This window comes from Eschrichtius robustus, chromosome 2 (genome assembly GCF_028021215.1).
Source record: "Eschrichtius robustus isolate mEscRob2 chromosome 2, mEscRob2.pri, whole genome shotgun sequence".
Lineage (NCBI taxonomy): Eukaryota > Metazoa > Chordata > Mammalia > Artiodactyla > Eschrichtiidae > Eschrichtius > Eschrichtius robustus.
The window spans coordinates 118,761,799-118,780,554 of NC_090825.1; positions in this window are offsets into that span (position 1 = coordinate 118,761,799).

The window sequence follows — 18,756 nt, forward strand, 5'->3', positions numbered from 1 at the left end:
CAGGACCCGTTTGGCTATCTCTCCCCTACCCGAGGCCCGTATACACAGATCGTCCCCTTCCCTGGCTCTTCAGTTTACACTTATCCCACCCGTGCCCCCATCTGGGACCCCTCCCGAATTCCTTTCCTAACCTCACTCAAACACCTGTCCCCTACCCTGCCCCCCTGGGAAGTGGAGGCACGGGAAATGTCTCCCCCGGTGCCTTCTTTTCTGGGCATCTGCTCCTCCAGATCCACCTTCTTCCCGCCCAGACCCCCAGATCACCCCGAATGGCCCTCCCTTCTCACTGCGCTCAGGGGAAGTCCACCCCTCCCCCTCTGGCCGAAGCCGCAGAGCGGTCAGCGTCGGTGGCCGCAGCAAGTCTTGGGGATGGGGCTATGGAGGGGACCGTGGGAGGGGGAGGGTAACGGGACCAAGGGGGCTCCTCTAGAATGAGGATTGGGGAGATATACAAGTGTGAGGGTGAGGTGATGCGCCTAAGCTCGGGCTATTAGAGGGTCCCTCAATCACCTGCCCTCTGGGCGGCATGGAGCTGTGACCCCGACACATTTACCAGTGACATACACACATTCACACAGTCACATGGGTCCCTACCCCGCGAAGCCGAGCAGTGTCACGGCCTGTGTCACACGCCCTCGCAGTGCCACACGCTCCCTGTCACAATCACACTCACCGAGTCACACACTGTGTCACACGCAGTGTCTCACACACTCGATACTCAGTTTCTCCCACTCAGTTTTGGCTCTCTGGCGCCATCTAGAGGTGTCTGAGCAGCCTGGGAACTCCTTTTCCTTCGCTCAGGGTTTGGTACCCCAGGCTCTCAAGTGCCCCAGTCTAATACGACCTCCAGCTTTTGCCACTTATAAGCCAACGCAGTGGGTTCCAGGCCAGAAGAATGAGAGAGACTGTCCCTGGTAAGGCCTGGCACTGGGTGTGCAAAGGCCTAATATGGGATGACTGATTGCTGGGCCTCTATTTGCCATAGCCTCTGACTACTCCTCCCCTATCCACCGGCATTTTCCCATCCCTACCACTCCTCTATCCCTTGTCTCTTTCCTCTGCTTCCTCCCCTTCTGATACCTGTATTCTCTGTGGAACACTCTGCAGGGTAAGGGTGGGCTCTCGGGCCAGCTGAGGGCTGCCCAAGATCTCTCCGAGAGCAGCCCCCCTTGAACTCCCTTTCTGGCCTGGGCCCTGCTCTAGTCTGCACTCCCAGACCTCAGCCCCGGAATCCCAGATGGGGTTCTCTGGATGGGAGATGGGGTGAGCTAGTGAGAGGAGGATCTGTCCGATAGGTGGTTTCTCCCTGTCCCCTGCAAAACTCATATGCTCCGCATCACTGAGCACAGCTCCAAGGGAGGAATCAGTGGCCCAGAGACAAAAAATCTTCCACAGAGGAGCTGCCCAGCTTCCCTGCCCCCAGCGTGTGCCCGCTGCCCACTGCAGCAAACCCTCCCCAGTCTGCTTGCTGGGAGCCATTCAAAGGCTCCTCTGTTCTCCTCCCTTGCTCAGGGCTGAGCAAGATAGGCAGCCGCAGAGCTGGGCAGGAAATGCTAATCTCCCAGATGTTCTCTGTCCTCCCTGCTCCACCACCGTCAAACCCAAATCCTGCACCAAGTGGTAGGAGCAGAACTGGGCCAGTGCAACACCAGGGTGTGTCTACTCTTCTCCCTGCTCCCCATCCCCTCCTACCCCAGCTGCCAGGCTGGGCTCTGTGGGGGACCTGAGCCTGGGACAAGGTAGAAATGAGGATGGGGCTGTCTTCCCCAAGCAGAAGGGCAGGCAAAGGGCTGAGACTGGGAGGTTGCATCTGAAGAGGAGAGAAGCCAGGCTCCTGGCCCCATACCAAACTGGGAGGAGGACCTGGTTGGCAAGTAGGGAATATCGGGGCCTTCTAAACTGATGATGCCTGAGATTCCAGCTGAGACTGTGGCCAGGGATTGGGGGATGCTAGGTGTGGGAGTGGTTGGGTTGCTTGTGGCCTAAGGCTCTTGCTGTGATATGTATGTGCCTGGGATGGGCCCTGGCTAAGAGAGAGTTAGGATGCTGTAGAGCCTTGCACTGTAACAGAAAAAATTGTTGTTTCTGATTGCAGCTGGGACACTGTTGTGATGCTATTATGCTGGTGTGCCTAGGGTATAGCCAGAACAATCAGATTATCAGAGAGGCTGTTGCCAAGCTGTGTGTGTATGTGTGTGTGTGTGTTTTCATGTGTGCATGTTGAGAGGAGGGCTGTAACTGAAATGCTGTAAGGCTTGAAGCTAAAAGTGTGAGGCTGGCATACCTGAGACTGGCTATAGCTGAGAAGCTGTTCTCTGTTAATATGATGTAGGTAGAACTGTAGCTGGATCCATGGCTTAGGTACTAGGAGATGAGAGGCCGTTGCTAGGAGCCTGTACCTGAGAGGAAGGCTGTTACCTGGGATAAGAGCAGAGCTACTGTTGTGTATAGGACTGTAGCTGGGATGCTATTGGTCCTGAAGCTATAGCTGTGATGACAGCGTACTAGGGATTGGCTACAGCTAAGATGCTGTTGCCCAGGCTTGTGGCTGGGCTGTTACTGTGTGCAGGACTCTAGCTGGGATGCTGTTATGCCTGCAGCCATAGCTCTGAAGCTCAAGTGTAGCTGAGAGGCCATTTCCTGATAATATAGCGGGACCACTGTTGTGTGGGGGACGGAGGCCACACTCTGTTTCCTAGGAGATGAGAAGCTGTTCCCTGGGAAGCTGTTCTGGAAGGCAGGATGCTACCTAAGATGGGAGCTGATCTGCTGTTGGAGCTGATCTACTGTTGTACTTGGGACGGTTCCCGAGTGGCCATTGCTGCGTCTGTGGCTGGCTGGGTGGGGGAAGGCGAGTGAGTTCTGCCTTGAGGTCTGGGAGATGCCAGGAGCCCAAGGCTGGGCGGGGGCTGCTGCTCTGGGGAGGCTTCAGCAGTTGCTCTGCTGTGGAGCTGGGAAGCCTGTTTTCATTACTGTTTTAACTCTTTTTTTAACCTTGTTTTTCTCTCGGCTGCACTTTCGCTCACTCATTAATTTTGGTATTTTTCTCACGGTGCCTCAGCCCCTGTCACGGCTGCCATGGCAACAGGAGACAGTGTGCACAGCGCCAAAATATCTGATCAAAAAATAACCAAAATAAGCAAACACCGAAACGACTGTGCTGGCGGCTCTGGCCGAGGGAGAGCCGATGGCTCAAGTCCAGGAAACTCTAGGTTCCCAAGGGACCCCTTTTTCTTCCCCAGGGAAGCTTTGCTGAACCTTCTGATAACCTGGGAGGCCCCTTCCCAAGGGAACCCCCCCCACCACCACACACACACACACAGATCTCCCAGGACTCTGAGATTTCCAACGGTCCCTGCCCGAGAGGCAGTTTTGCCTGAGGTGGGAGCACTGGGAGGGTGTGAAGGCTGGGGTTCACTTCCCAGGAGCTGACAGTCAAGCCTCTAAGAAGCTCCCTACCTGCCCTCACCATACACATCTGCATCACCCCACCCACCCCTCTCCTGACCCCTCCTTCCTCAGGCTTCTTCCACTTTCTCTGCTGCCAACCCCTACTTGGCCACCTCCACTCTCTTCTTTTCATACCCCAGCATCCTGACAGGATGGATGGAGGGGAGGAAGCTGCAGTCTCTCCCACAACTCCAGTGGAGGTGCTAGGAGAGATGCCACAAAAGCACCTGACACTCCTGGGCCTCTGGCCACCTCTAGCTCCAGCTGCCTACGGAAGATTCCTGAACAGCCTGAACACTCACACCCGCTCCACTTTCCCCCCAATAGCATTCTAGTTTCCTGGGGACCTCCTTCTCTCAAGTGGGCATGTCCCCAGGAGGGGTAAAACAGTAGAGCCTCATGTGAAATAGGAAGGGGCAAAGCTCTTGGTACTACCTTGTCTCCCTTCTTTACCTACTAATTTCCCCTCCGAGGGGGCTTGTCTAGACTTCTGGAGCGCTAAGAACCGGAGGAACAAGAAGGAGCTCTTCAACTCTGCCTCAGTCACATCACAAAATTATATCTCTGGCTCCTCTTCTCGGTGCCCCTCCAGCAGTGAAAATCTCACTCCCAACAGGTCTTCGTCCCTTTCTGGGAGCTAGGACTCACCTCCTGCTCCTTACATTCAGCTCCTATAACCCCCTCCCCACCAAGAGCAGCAGTGGCCTTGGCCTCCTGGCAGAGCCTTCCTGGGCCTGTTTCCATGGAAACCAGATAGTCTGTGCAGTGTGAGAAGGGGAGGGGAGACAGGAGCAGGGAGGAGGGACCAGACCTCAGGGGCAGCCCCAGAAGAAGGGACATGGGCAATGAGAGAAGGAGGAAGCTGCCGCATCCAAAGGGAGGGTGGGACCTTGATCTGGGGAGGGGAGAGAGGAGGTAGCTAAAGCTTGGTAGGTTCTATTCACCGCCCCCCCCCCACCCCGTCCCTGTGCCACAGCTTATCCTGCTGCCTCCTGAGGAGACCCACGACTGTCTCTTCCCCTGGCGCGGAGAAGGGGATTCCTCTCTCCCCATGCCCCTAAGATCCTTCTTTACCAGGAACTGCCTGACCTGGGGTGAATCTCTTTCCCAGGAGCCATCAGCCTTAGTCTAAGACAGGGACCATAGGATACCTTCCCTCCCCCAAGAGCTATGCACTCACCCCAGACCAGTGGCTCTGTGCTCTGGAGGCTGGGCCGCCCTGGGACCCGGTGACCACTGCTGACCCCGTGGCGTGCGGCTCTCAAAGGCCCCATTCATCTCCGGGGGCTGAAGGGACCATTGTCCCTGGCGGGGGGTGGTGGGGGCAGTGGGGGGTCTCGACTCAGAAGGAAGGAATGTGTCTGGAGAAGTTGCCCGCAGGGCTTCAGTCTCCAGGTCCCCACCAGCTCTCCATCGGGACCCCTACATGACCCCAAGCCCTTTCCCCCACTAGCTCCCAGCAGCCTTCATGCTTCTCTTGAGGGTGGGGACTGCCGTGGTTTGGGGGAGAAGCCTCGCCCCAACCCTCTGGCTCTCTCGGCAGAACCCTTTCTGGGGCTGGGAGCTGTCCAGCGCCTCGGGTTCTGACGGACCAAAGATACGCCTAGGCGCCATCAGACAAGAGGGGGTCAGGGCCAGCCTAAGCTGGCTGGGGGCTCGGGAGCTCTCCTCTACCCAGGCTAACACTGCAAACCACACCTGACCTGGGTGGGCATGGGTGCAGCTCTGGACATGGGGATCCATGGGTGCTGAGAACTGACCCGAGGAACAACTTGACCCCTGCCCTATCTGAGGAGAATTGAAGGGTCAAGTGCCACCAGGCCACTCCCCTGAAATTCAGTCTCTGACAGAGTTACAGAAAAAACCAGGAGAGGTCAGGCCCTGCCTCCCCCTCCCCCGCCATCTCTGCCGTGCCTCTGTTTCTGTCTTCCTAGCTCTCTCCACCCTCCTCTTCTCTTTCCCTCCCTGCTGGGTTGGGGGCTGCTGAATTATCACTTCCCAGCTCTGCTAATGTGCTCCCTGCTGCAGGGAGGGATCATAATTCTGGGAGATGATTAAGTTTCAGATTGTTTTTCTGTGTGTTGTTGAAGATGAGGTTTTAATATGGTCCCTCCCCAGATAGGGAGCCTGGCCTGGCCCCAGCTGCTTGCCGCATCCCTCCTCTGCTGGACCTCTCCCCTCTGATAGGCCAGGTCTGGGAACATGTCCCTTGGTGTCCCCTCTGAACTTATGCGGGGAGTGTGGGGGGGGGTGGGCGGACCCACCTTTGACTCAGGCGGGACTACACATAACGTGTGGTGAGAAACACTGGTTTTGAAGTCAGGCAAGTCAGAATTCAAATCCTAACTCTGCCACTTACTATCTGTGTGACCTTGGATGAGTTACTTAAACTGTCTGAGCCTCAGTTTCTTCATCTGTAAAATGGGGATAATTTAACAATGGCCTCATAGAGAGCTTTGTGGATTTAAAATGATAATGCATGTAAAGTGCCTAGCGGAGTGCCTGGCTCACGGTAAAACCTGGTCAATGTTAGTGGTTATTAGTACACACGTACCCCATCCTGTGTGATCCTGCCTCCCCCATACTTCCTAACTTTGTTCTTCGGTTCAGTAAATATACATCTAATGCCTGCTATTTTTCCAGGCACTATGCAGTAGAAATTAAGTTATTCAGGAGTGAGGAAGTTGGTTTTCTTGCTTATCTGCCCTTAAACACCTCTTTATTTGCCTCCTTTCCTCCTTTCAATTTAAGTTCACTCCCATTTTACCCTCCCACCTACTTCCAGCTCTTCCTTCATTATTCCTACTTCATTCTTCCTTCTTTCTCTGCAGTCTTATCACTTCACCTTGATTCTTATCCTCCTAACACACACACGTCTTTTACCTTCTACATCATTCTCCATCCCATTTGGGGCCAACATAGTGAATAAAGGGGTTGAGTTTTCAGACTAGGAGAGAGAATCCTGAGTCATGCCGTGTGTGTGTGTGTGTGTGTGTGTGTGTGTGTGTGTGTGTATCTAAGGGTCACACACATTAATCTGAATTCAATGGTGGATCTGTAACAGACTTCTGAACTCACACATTTGAACTGTATACTTGTTTGCCTTCTATCCCCTATGTATAATAAGCCTTACAACCCTTGAAATATAAGTCTATTTCTTTGCCTACCTACCTACCTACTCTGCCCCTACCTCCATCTTTGTTATACTCTACTCTAAATGGGAAAGCCTAGTGGTTGTCAATAACAGAAGCTGATTTATGATAGTGTATTATTGTTTCTTCTCAGCTGGCTTCCTACCCTTCACCATACTGACCAATTTTTCCAAGAAGTCATTTCACAACTCTTTGAGGGCTTGATTCAGTGCAGGAAACAGAAACTACTCTAGGTATTTTAAACTGAAGGGAATTTAATATGGGAATTGAGTGCTTATATGGGAATTGAGTGCTTATAAAGACATTAAAAAGACTTGTGGAAAGGACTCCTAGAAGCTGTACCAAGAGAGCTAATACATATGCCATAATCAGAAAGATGGGGACTCAAAAGGCCACCACTGGAACTATTGAATTAAAGAACACACTGCCAAAGCTTTGTCATCTAGGAATTAGGAAGAAGAGACCAGGAAGCTGGAATAACTGTTACAGGAGAACCCCACATCTCCAGGATCCTGCTTGCCAGCAGAAAGCCCAAAATAGCAGAAAGAAGGCCTCTTCCACTTTTCTGCTTGCCAGTCACACAAGTGCACTTAATTGTAAGGGGGTCAGAGGAACTGTATTGTAGCTTTCTAGTCTCTGTAACACAGTAGAAGAAAGTAGCAATAGAGGATGCATGCCAACTGACCACATTCAACACTAATTTGGACCTTGCCCTTTAGGAGTTCACAGACTAGAGGACAAAACACCAGGATCAATGCAGGTTAAAAGGATGAGCCAGAAAGTATCTGTGACAGACCAAATTTCAGCCCCATGAGGCCTGGGACCTTAGTGGTCTTAAAGGGAGTCGAGACCTAATTTGTAGCTATGGAGCTCAGGCCCTGCGAATCACTGGAGGAATAAAGCTGAAGTCAGTGCACTAGGGAGAGGTGGGGAAAGAAGAGACCATGACCCAATGTCCACAATAGTTCTCACTTCCTGGAAGGGGCTATACACAATAATCCAGGACCCCGAGTGAGGTCCCAAGAAAACAGGGCCCACGCTCGGTAGCAGATCCTCCCTCACACTGACTGGTTTTGGTTTATGTGGCCCTATGGGGCTCACCTGTCACCTGCCTCAGACCATCATTCTAAAATGAGCCCTCAGGATCACCACTGGGAGAAGAGAAGTGCAGAGGGAAGGCTAAGTGGGCCCATCTCTCAAGCAGGAGTCTGAATCCAGGGGTGTTTTGCTGGGGAATATCCAGAAACTGGCACCTTCCAGCTGTCTATCTCTGCTTCCTCCTGCAATTCCAGGTGTTTTGGCATCTCTTCTCTTCTCTGACTCTAGGAATCAGGAGCTGAGTCTAGGTGCTTCTAGAACAAGGAAATAATGGCAGCTTCCAAGATCCCAAATAAATCCCAAGTTTATAAATGGTATCAGTTTATATCTGCTGAGCGAGTATGAAAGTGTAGGGATAAGGGGTGGGCTGGCATCTCCTCACAGGCTTAAAATGGAAGGTAGTATATCCCGGTGGGTAAAATCTTGGTTTCCAGAGTCCCGTCCTGACTCAACTGCTTCCTAGTTTGGCCCTAGTGTGACCTTGGGCCAATGACATAATCTCTCTGAGCTTGTTCCCAATCCGTAAAAGGGGAATAATACATACTTGCCTCCCAAGAAGGTTGGAGAACTAACTGAAATAATTATGGATAACCATGTACAAAGTGCTTGGTTCAGTTCTTGGCACATAGTAAGCTTTCAGTAAATGGCAGCTGTTAGTATTTTTGTTATTATTATTGATACCGTACTTTCTCAGCAACAAACATCTTCCATCTTAATTACCTGGAAACATCTAGAAGAGGGGGTTCCTCACACAAGGCTTGCTCTGGAAGTATGAGCTCTTAGTCACAATTTGGAAAAGTGGGGAGCCAGACCAGGTCAGGATGCCCCTCAAGCCTGTTTCTTCCACCTGAGAAGTCTCTGTCCCCTTGAATCCTAGTGCTGTCCCTGTGTGGATCCATTAGGGCTTCTTAACATCACCCAAGGAAGGGGCCGTGATGTCACTCTGGCAGGTGAGGAAAGACAAGGCTAGTGATATTCACAGGCCCAAGATCAAAAAAGTTTGGAACCATCTGCTCTAACCTTTTGTGGCCCCTTTTCTCCTTTCCTCTCCTTTCCTCAAACCCTCCAAATTCATTTAAATTTTATTGAACATCTACTGTGTACCAAGCACAGGCAGGCACCATATTAGGTACTGGGGGTGCAGTGAAGAACAGGGAGAAAGGCAGCCGCTAACCAACTGGAGCTCTTAGTTCACTGTGGCCACAAACTGTACAACTATAATGACACAAATAATCATTTAATTACAGTTATAGTGGATGCATCTAAGGAAAATGACAGAGAGTAATGAGAGTGGATAATGGAGGAACTTAACCTCCCTTGTTAGTCTGGGGGAAAAGGGAGTGGGCAGGCAAGGCCAGATCAGACCTGCAGAATGAATAAGAGTCAGCCACCCAAGGAGGGGGAAGTGCCCTGGGCAAAGTGAATTCCTGCCAAAATGTTAGATGATAACTTTATGATGTGTTGCCTTGACCAGAGGTATTTGATTCTTAACTAGGGACTCCCAAAGGGATAAATATTTAATGGTGGGATTTTTGAGAGACATGTGACCAGCTGATAGGGTCAGGAGGCCTTCTCATCAGCAGCATTCTAACCAAACCATGTGACCAGGAGACCTATCTCTGGGTATGCAGTGTGTGTGTGTGTGTGTGTGTGTGTGTGTGTGTGTAGGAATGTAAATGCATGTTTGTGACTGTGAATGTAGGTGCAGGTGTCTATGAATAAATGCAGAGCTATAGCTAATAACTTTGACATCTGGGCCAAGCAACAGAAACATATCTTTAAATCCAGGTATACACCAACTCATGGGGGAGTTGCAGGAGAACAGAGAAGGAAAACTGTTTGCCCGCATGCACATAGGAGCCCCCAGCAGTTAGATCCCCCACCCTTGACCTTGGACATCCCAGATCATCCATCTCTGCCAAGTATCAGGGGCAAACTAGGCAGCCCTGCTAGCGAAGCATTGGTGTTGAAGGTGGGGGAGGAGAGGCTTTAAAATTTGCACAATCTTTTAGAAAAATCATTATTTAAAACGTTGGCATCCTGCATATTTTTGTTCCTAGGCCCCTGGTGAATGAGTGTACCTTTAGTGAGAGTTTGAATGTATGTATGCATCTATAGGTGTGTGAATGCTGACTGTACGTGCTTATGTGTATATGAATAGGTGTTTGGGGACTACAGTGTCAACTGTGATAACTAAGAGCCCCTGTGAGTTTGGGGCCAGCAGACCTGTTTGTGTGCTCCTCCCCTCCTACTATGCCTGTCTCCACTGATCTCATGAGACGCAGAGGCTGGGATTATCTGCTGGTCAGGGCTGAGTCCCTTCATATTAACAATGGACCAAAAATGTACCGACCACAAGGCAAACAGAAATAATATGCTCACATTCACCTCCATCCCATAAAGCAAGTGGAGCCTGGGCCCGTTGCAGTGAATGAGCTTCAATAATTCATCCCAGCTGCGGGTGTGGTATTGACACAAAGCTAATTTAACACTGTGGGAGCCAGGGGAGGTAAGGAGCAATCATGCCCTCACCTGCAGCATGGTCACTCTGCTAGCTCTCTGATGCTACGTTGGAAAGCAGAATCCCACGGTGGGAAAAAGGTTGGGGAAGTCGCTTGTCCCTTTCCCTCCTTGCAGGCAGTCGACTTTCTGAGGCTGTTAAGATGATGTTCTATTTTCTTCTTGATAATATTCTTGAATAGAGACTTCCCACCCCCATCTCAGGACTTGAACTTCCCAACAGTGATGGAGATGTTTCTTAGGTCAGACCAAGGTCTCTTCTGTATCTCTTTCTGAGGAATCAAAACCACTGGCACTTTCTGTAGGGTGTGACGGGTTTTGAAGGAGTGAGGTTGAGGTTTCTGCTGGAGAGAGAGGGAATCCTTCACATGGTTAATGTCTTAAATGACATCCGACAACCCATCTGATTTTCTTCTTTCTCAAAAATAAAAGTCACTCATTCAACCTCCAAAAAATGTCTGTTGAGTTCCTATCTTTCTTCATTTAGTCAATCAATGCTTAATAAGCACCTACAGGTACTAGGTGAACCAAAGAGTCTGGATCCTCGCCTTCATGGGTCAATAGGATAGCAGGAGAGAGAAGCCTTAAACACATGAATAAGTATGTAAGTGCAAATTGTTGCTAATGCTACTTATTTCTATTCATTCACTCATTCAAACACCAATACAATGAGGGAGAATAATAGTAAGGAACAGCTTTGGAACAGAAAGGTCTCTCTGAGCCCTGAAGGATGAGTAGCCTAGGGAAGAGAGTGGGAAGAGTAAACCAGGGGAGGGAAAAGCACGTGTTCAATGCCTTGCTTCTTGCCGCAAGCAGATGATTAAGCTTTCCTGGGGCCTGGTGGGAGAGAAGGAACTGGAAGAGAAAGACCTGAGTTCAAATTCTGCCTTTGCCACTTTATAGTTGGGTGGTCTTGGGCAAGCTACTTATCTCTTTCACGTCTCAAGCTACTTATCTCTTTCGCACCTCATCTATAAAATGGAGATGATAACATTTCCCACTTTATAGGATTGTGGTGAAAAATTAAGTAAAATAATGTTCTAAAGTGCTTACCAGTGCTTGGCATATGGTAAGTGTCAATAAATTACTACTATTGCTATTATGATTATCCTCAAATGCTCCAAGTTATTTATTACCCCCAGGCTTTGGCACAATTTTTTCCCTCTGCCTGGATCACACCCCATTCTCTTTACTCACTTATACTCATCTGTCAAGTAACAGCTGAAATGTATTTCCCTGGAAGGACTTTCCTGACCCCTAGATCGATGGCTCTCAAACTTTAGTGCATGTAAGAGTCACTGTGTGTGTGTGTCAGTGTGTGCTTATTACAAAGCAGATTCCCAGTTTTGACAAAGTATCATGGTAACATAAGATGAAACATCATGGGAAACTGAAACTGAATGGGAGATATACAGGAGCTCTACTATCTGCAACTTTTCTATAAATCTAAGATTATTCCAAAATAGAAAGTTTATTTTTTTAAAAAGCAGATTCCTATGCAAGTCATCAACCACAATGAGATATCACCTCATACTATTAAAAAAAAAAAAAGAGAGAGAGAGAGAGAATAACAAGTGTTGGCTAGGTTGTGGAGAAATTGGAACACTTGTGCACTGTTGGTAGGAATGTAAACTGGTACAGCCACTTTGGAAAATAGTATGACAGTTCCTCAAAAACTTAAAAATAGAATTACCATGTTCCACCAATTGTACTTCTGGGTATAATCCCAAAAGAATTCAAAACAGGGTCTCAAAGAGGTATTTATACACCCATGTTCACAGCAGCACTATTCACAATAGCCAAAAGGTGGAAGCAATCCAAATGTTCATTGATGGATGAATGACTAAACAAAATGTGGTATATACATACTATGGAATATTATCCAACCTTAAAAAGGAAGGAAATTTTGACACATGCTACAACATGGATGAAACTCGGGGACATTATGTTAAGTGAAATAAGTCAGTGACAAAACAATGAATACTGTATGATTCCACTTATATGAGGTATTTAGAGCAGTCAAATTTATACAGGTGGAAAATATAATAGGGTTTCTAGGGGCTGGGAGGAGAGGAAACAGTGGAGTTTTTTGTTTGTTTGTTTTTTTAATGTATATAGAGTTTGTTTTGCAAGATGAAAAAATTTTGGAAATTGGTCGCACAACAATGTGAGTATACTCAACACTATCGAACTGTACACTTAAAATGGTTAAGATGATAAATTTTATGTTATTTTACCACAATTTCCAAAAATTCAAATAGCAGATTCCTGGGCCCCGCCTTCAGAGCTTTTGACTCAGTGAAGAAATGGAAAAACTGATTCTAAAATTCATATGGAATTATAAGGGACCTCGAATAGCCAAAACAATCTTGAAAAAGAAGAACAAAGTTGGAGGATTCACATTTCCTGATTTCAAAACTTACTACAAAGCTACAGTAATTAAAATAGTGTGGTACTGGCATAAGGATAGACATATAGATTGATGGAATAGAACTGGGAGTTCAGAAATAAACTCATATATCTATGGTCAGTTGATTTTCAGCAAGGGTGCCAAGACTATTCAATGGTGAAAGAATAGTCTCTTCAACAGTTGGTGCAGGGACAACTGGATATCCGCATGCAAAAAGAAGGAGGAGGACAAGGAGGAGGAGGAGGAAGAGAAGTTGGATCCCTACCTTACACTATACACAAAATTTAACTCAATATGGTTCAAAAGGCTAAATATAAGAGCTAAAACTATTACACTCTTAGAAGAAAATATAACGGTAAATCTTCATGACCTGGATTTGGCAATGGTCTTAAACATGACACCAAAAACACAAGTAACAAAAGAACAAATGGATATATTGCACATCATTAAATTTAAAACGTTTGTGCATCAAAGGACACCATCAAGAAAGTGAAAACACATTTTGCAAGTTATATATCCAGTAAGGTTCTAGTATCCAGAATATAGAAGAAACTCATTACAACTCAATGACAAAAAGACAAATAACCCAATGTAAAAATGAGTAAAGGGCTTGAATAGACATTTCTCCAAAGAAGATTATACAAGTGGCCAATAAGTACACGAAAAGATGCTCAACACCATTAGTCATTGGGGAAATGGAAATCAAAACCACAATGAGATACCCCTTCACGTCCACTAGGATGGCTATAGTAAAACAAAACAAAACAAAAAATAAAACACCTAAACAAAAACGGGTGTTGGCAAGGATGTGAGGACTTCGGAGCCCTTGTACATTTCTGGTGGGCATGTAAAATGGTGCAGCCACTGTGGAAAATGGTTTGGTGGTTCCTTAAAAAGCTAAACATAGAATTAGCATGTAACCCAGCAATGCCACTCCTAGGTATATACCCAAGAAAACTGAAAACAGGTACTCAGACAAATACTTATACGTGAATGTTCATAGCAGCAACATTCACAATAGCCAAAAGGTGGAAACAACCAAAATGTCCATCGATGGATGAATGGATAAACAAAATATGGTATATTCATATAATGGAATGTTATTCAGCAATAAGAGGAAATGAAGTACTGACATATGATATAACATGGATGAACCTCAGAAACATTATGACAAGTGAAAGAAAGCAGACACAAAATGTCATATAGAGTATAATTTCATTCATTTAAAATATGCAAGATAGGTAAATCCGTTGAAAGTAGGTTAGTGGTTGCAAAGAGATGGGGGAGGGGAGCATGGGGAGTGACTGCTTGATGGGTGATGAAAATGTTTTAGAACTAGATAGAGGTTATGATTGCACAACATTGTGAATGTACTAAATGCCACTGAAATGTATACTTTTAAGGCTATTTGTATGTTATGTAAATTTTACTTCGATTAAAAAAAGAAAAAAAGCAGATCCCTGGCCCCACCTTCAGAGCCTTAGACTCAGTGCATCTGCCGTGAGGCCCAGGAATCTGAATTTTCTGCATCAGATACCTGATGCAGGTACAGGTACCGATTTTGAGAAATATCACTAAACTGTCTTAAACCTCCTGTTGATCCTCTCCCATAGGACCCGAGCTTCTCCTTTTGTAATACACCTCATAACTGGAATTACTTTTCCCGCAGCTCTTCTGCACCCCACCACCCCCGCGAGTCTGCAAACTCCCTGACGGCAGAACCCCTGTCTTCTTTATTTATCATAATACTCCCAGCATTTAGAAAAATCACCTGGACAGTACATGTGCTTAACTGATATCAGGTGAGTGGAATTACTGAACTGGATTAACTAGAAGGGGTCAGAATAAAAGGGGGAAATCCTAAGGAGTCTCTAGCTCAAGAACCCACAGTCTATGTAATGCGTCCAAGGTTTAAACTCACCTCTCTCCATGAGTTCCACCACATGATGCAGTGTATCCATCCCTGGTGTGGAAACCAGCACACTCTGGTTGGGAAAGGCCTTCCCTAGGACCCCAGACTGGGCTCCCCATGGGGAGGCACAGCTAGGGAGCTCCTGGCCGAGACTGGGCACAGCAGTTTCCGTTCTGGGACCCTCAGACTTGGCATCTAGAGGTGTACACCTCTGTTGGCATCTCCTGGCTGGAAGACTCTGCCAGGTTTTCCCAGCCTCCTGGCTGATCCCAGCACCTTTAGGCTGGGCGACTGCTCTTGCTCTTGGCTGCTTGCACATTGCCTTAGAGCACACAGTCGGCAGAATGGCTTCCCTCACTGTCACTGAGCTGGGCCTGAGCCATCCTACTGTCGCCTGTGCTGATTTCTGAGGCCTCAACCTCACAGGAAGGCCTCAACCTCATTGTGCAGGAAGCACAATGCAGCCGAGAGGGTGTAGGTGAGACATCCCGGGGACAGGCTGGACCTCTCATATGAGGCTTGCAAAATGCAGTTTTCTCCTCACTGCTGTTACCCCTCCCGTCCAGGCTCCCTAGAGTCACCCTCACCTCTGTGTCTTCTCTGAGGAGGAGAGTGAGGTTTTCCAGCTCTGCACTAAGCTTAGGACAGTCAATTAACCCTAAATCACCAACCACCGCCCCCGCCCCACGACAGACTTATGCTTACATACCAGATACCACCAAAATAGGAAGACAGTGTGTCTCAAAGGAAGAACCAGGGCCTTTTAAAATTTTTATTATTGGCTAATTATGTGGCATTTCTCCAAGGCCCCCAATATTTCCCTCAACATGAAAAAAGTCACTTCCGTTGAGCACATACTATGCACCAGGCAATGGAACTTAACGCTTTCTTGTATTACCTCATTCAGTTCTCACAGGACCCTACCAGGTATGTGATGCTTTAGAAATTTAATTGTGAATACAACATATACAGAAGATGTCTAAAACATGTATATGAACCATTTAACCCATACTGGTCCCCTATAATATATTAACATACTTATAATTAATATTATAATATCAATAGATTATGTGTTATTACATATATCTGTGATAAACATTCCCTTGTTTTTCTTTATAGTTTTATTACCCATGTATGCATTCCTAAATCATATAGTTTTATTTTTAAACTATATATGAATGGAATAATACAACATATATTCTTTTGAGGTTTTTTCTTATCATGAATCTATGTGGAATTCATTTATGTTGTTTCATGTATCTGAAGTTAACTAATATTCATTGCTGTATATTCCACTGTATGAAATACAACAATTTATATTTCCATTCATTATAGTTGGGTATTGGGGTTGTTTCTCCTTTTTGGACCTCACAAACTTTTTTTTTTTTTTATTTAATTTATTTTATTTTTGGCTGCATTGGGTCTTCGTTGCTGTGTGCGGGCTTTCTCTAGTTGCTGTGAGCAGGGGCTACTCTTTGTTGCAGTGCGTGGACTTCTCATTGCGGTGGCTTCTCTTGTTGCAGAGCACGGGCTCTAGGCGCTCAGGCTTCAGTAGTTGTGGCACGCGGGCTCGGTAGTTGTGGCTCATGGGCTCTAGAGCGCAGGCTCAGTAGTTGTGGTGCACGGGCTTAGTTGCTCTGCAGCATGTGAGATCTTCCCAGACCAGGGCTCGAACCCGTGTCCCATGCATTGGCAGGCAGATTCTTAACCACTGCGCCACCAGGGAAGCCCCTGATTCTCTTTAATAATCATATTTTGAGGCTTACTTCCTTTAAGGCACTGAGCACATACAGAGACATCATAAATGTCGGTTTACCATACATGGGAGCTCCAGAAAACAGCATGTGTGAATGAAGAGTTAAGGACATGTACTCCTACAGAGTGAGCTTAGAACCAAATCATAGAGTCCCAGATATGTAGCCATGTCCTGCCCTGCAGGGAGAGCCCCACGTAGCACATGCAGAGGAGCTTGGACTGGATGGGATATACATAAGGAAGGAATGTGCTTCACAAAGGATGTACTATGGAATAATCTCACACTTTGAGCAATCCCTCCCCTCTACTCAGGACTGGAGATACAGCCTTGGGCCTTAGCAACAAGGGGTCTTAAGGGGCTTGGTCTGTGGAAATCATGTTTCTTACATTCAAATGGTCCCATTCAAGGGTCTGTGAGTCTCCTGATACCTAGAGGCACCCTCAGATAGGAGGGGCTGTAAGGAGGTGAGTTTTCTGTACCTGTCGGGGAAGTCTGCATGGATTAGGTAGGAGACCCGATGAGATGACCTGTAGGTCCTTCCCAAATCTGGGCCTATGTTCTAAGGTTAGATGGATATTGTTCTAAGGTGTCAGACTTCCTGAACCATAACTTCTAGTTTTCTCTTCTGCCTCATGGAAAAGAGGGCACCCCCTTTCTGCCACAGATGGACTATTCTGGGAAACCTGGAGGAGCAGCTGGGCAAGATTGGGGGTGAATAAATAGGGTGAGGATCAGAAAGACATAGGAGTATGTCCGGGCTCTGTCCTAGTTGGGAAAATCTCTAAACTACCTTCAGCCTCAGTGTCTACATTGTTTACATTGTAAACAGTGTTTACATTGTAAAATGTAACTCAGTGTCTCATTTGTAAAATGAGAAAGAAAGAATAATCATCCCCATTTTACAGATGAGGAATCTGAGGTTCAGAGAAGTTAAGGTGTTCAAGAATTCACTATACAGAGTGGAGTCAGGTATTCAGACTCAGGCTGTCTGACTCTAGAGGTGAAGCTCTTATTAATTACTAAGAATCACTCCTGGGGTGGGGTGTGCAGAGGAGCCGGGGAAGGAAGAGATACTCTTTAATACATTTGATGCAGACATCCACTGTCAGACGTAGAGTGTTCTAGCGTGAAGGCAGTGAGGTACTGTGGGTGGGCTGGAAGGAGAAGGAACAGAGACTCCGTGTGACTCCTGCCATTTCTTTGTCGGGTTTACAGCCTCTGGCAGGCACCTAGCAGGGGAACAGCCACGTTAACGGGGGCCTAGGGCGCCTGCTCCCCAAGCGGAGGACATGCAGCAGCCTTATCCGCAGGGTGCCACTCACTCCCTTCCCCCAACAGTCAAGGTTTGGAGGAGCGCGGAGGGGTACAGCGGTTGCCACCGTTTATGCTTCTCCAGAGCTTCGGAGCAGGATTTCCCCCAAAAGCCGTATTAAGTAAATAAAAGGAAATTCAGCAGATGGAAACATGAATCAATGAAGACTCCCATATGAGTGCAAAGATTTATGTCAAAAAACGAAACATCAACATCTGGGAGCTGCCGTGTCTCCTCTTGGCTGCTCGTTTGGAATGGATTCTCCGTGTCGCTTTCTGCCTCTTTCTGGCCCTGGGAGAGGCCAGAGAGAAGGAATGAAGCCTATTTAAAAAACAGTCATTTTTTAAATCAGAAACGAACGCTGTTTTCCCCCTCAAGGCTGGAGAGAACTTGATCCGGGCTGCCTGGGCGCCGAGATCTCCGGGAGAGAGAGCCCCCTGCCGGACGCGGAGCGGCGCCCCTCGTTCCCCACACCCGCAAGGCTCTCTGGGGTCCGGTACTCCAGATTTCACAGCTGCCGCGGCAGCGCGAGCTCGTACGCCAGCACCCACCGCACTGCGGCCGCGTTCCGCGCTCCCGGCGCCGGCGCCCAGACCCGTCACGTGGCTGGAGGCCTGCGTTGAGGCGGTTCGGTAGTCCGGCCGGCCGCCAGGGAGCTCATCTCACCAGAGCGGGCCTCTGCGTGGGTTCCCCCAGTTCCGAGGGGAAGGATCGGGGACGTATGGCGAAATTAGAACGCAGGCTTCGAGGATGATGCAGCACGGATCAAAGATCGCACTTAGCTCGTAGGCTGGGCCACGCAGGGGTTAAGAGGGCAGGCGTTGGGATCCTGATGTCTGGGTTCAAATCCCAGATCTGCCACAGCCAACTGGGTGACCTTGAACACGTTAACCTCCCTGAGCCAGGGTTTCATCATCTGTAAAATGGGAATAATACCACCAGCCTCCTGGGGGATTGTGCAAAGAGAATGAGAAAACCCACATAAAGTACTCAGCTCAGTACAAATATACATGAAATTGAATAAATGTTAGCTATTGTCATCAGGATAAAGGCTCAGATTCTCATCATAACCTACAAGGCTCTGTATAACCTATGCTTCCAGCTCTGTGGCCTTGGAGAAGCCACTGACCCTCTCCATCACTAGGC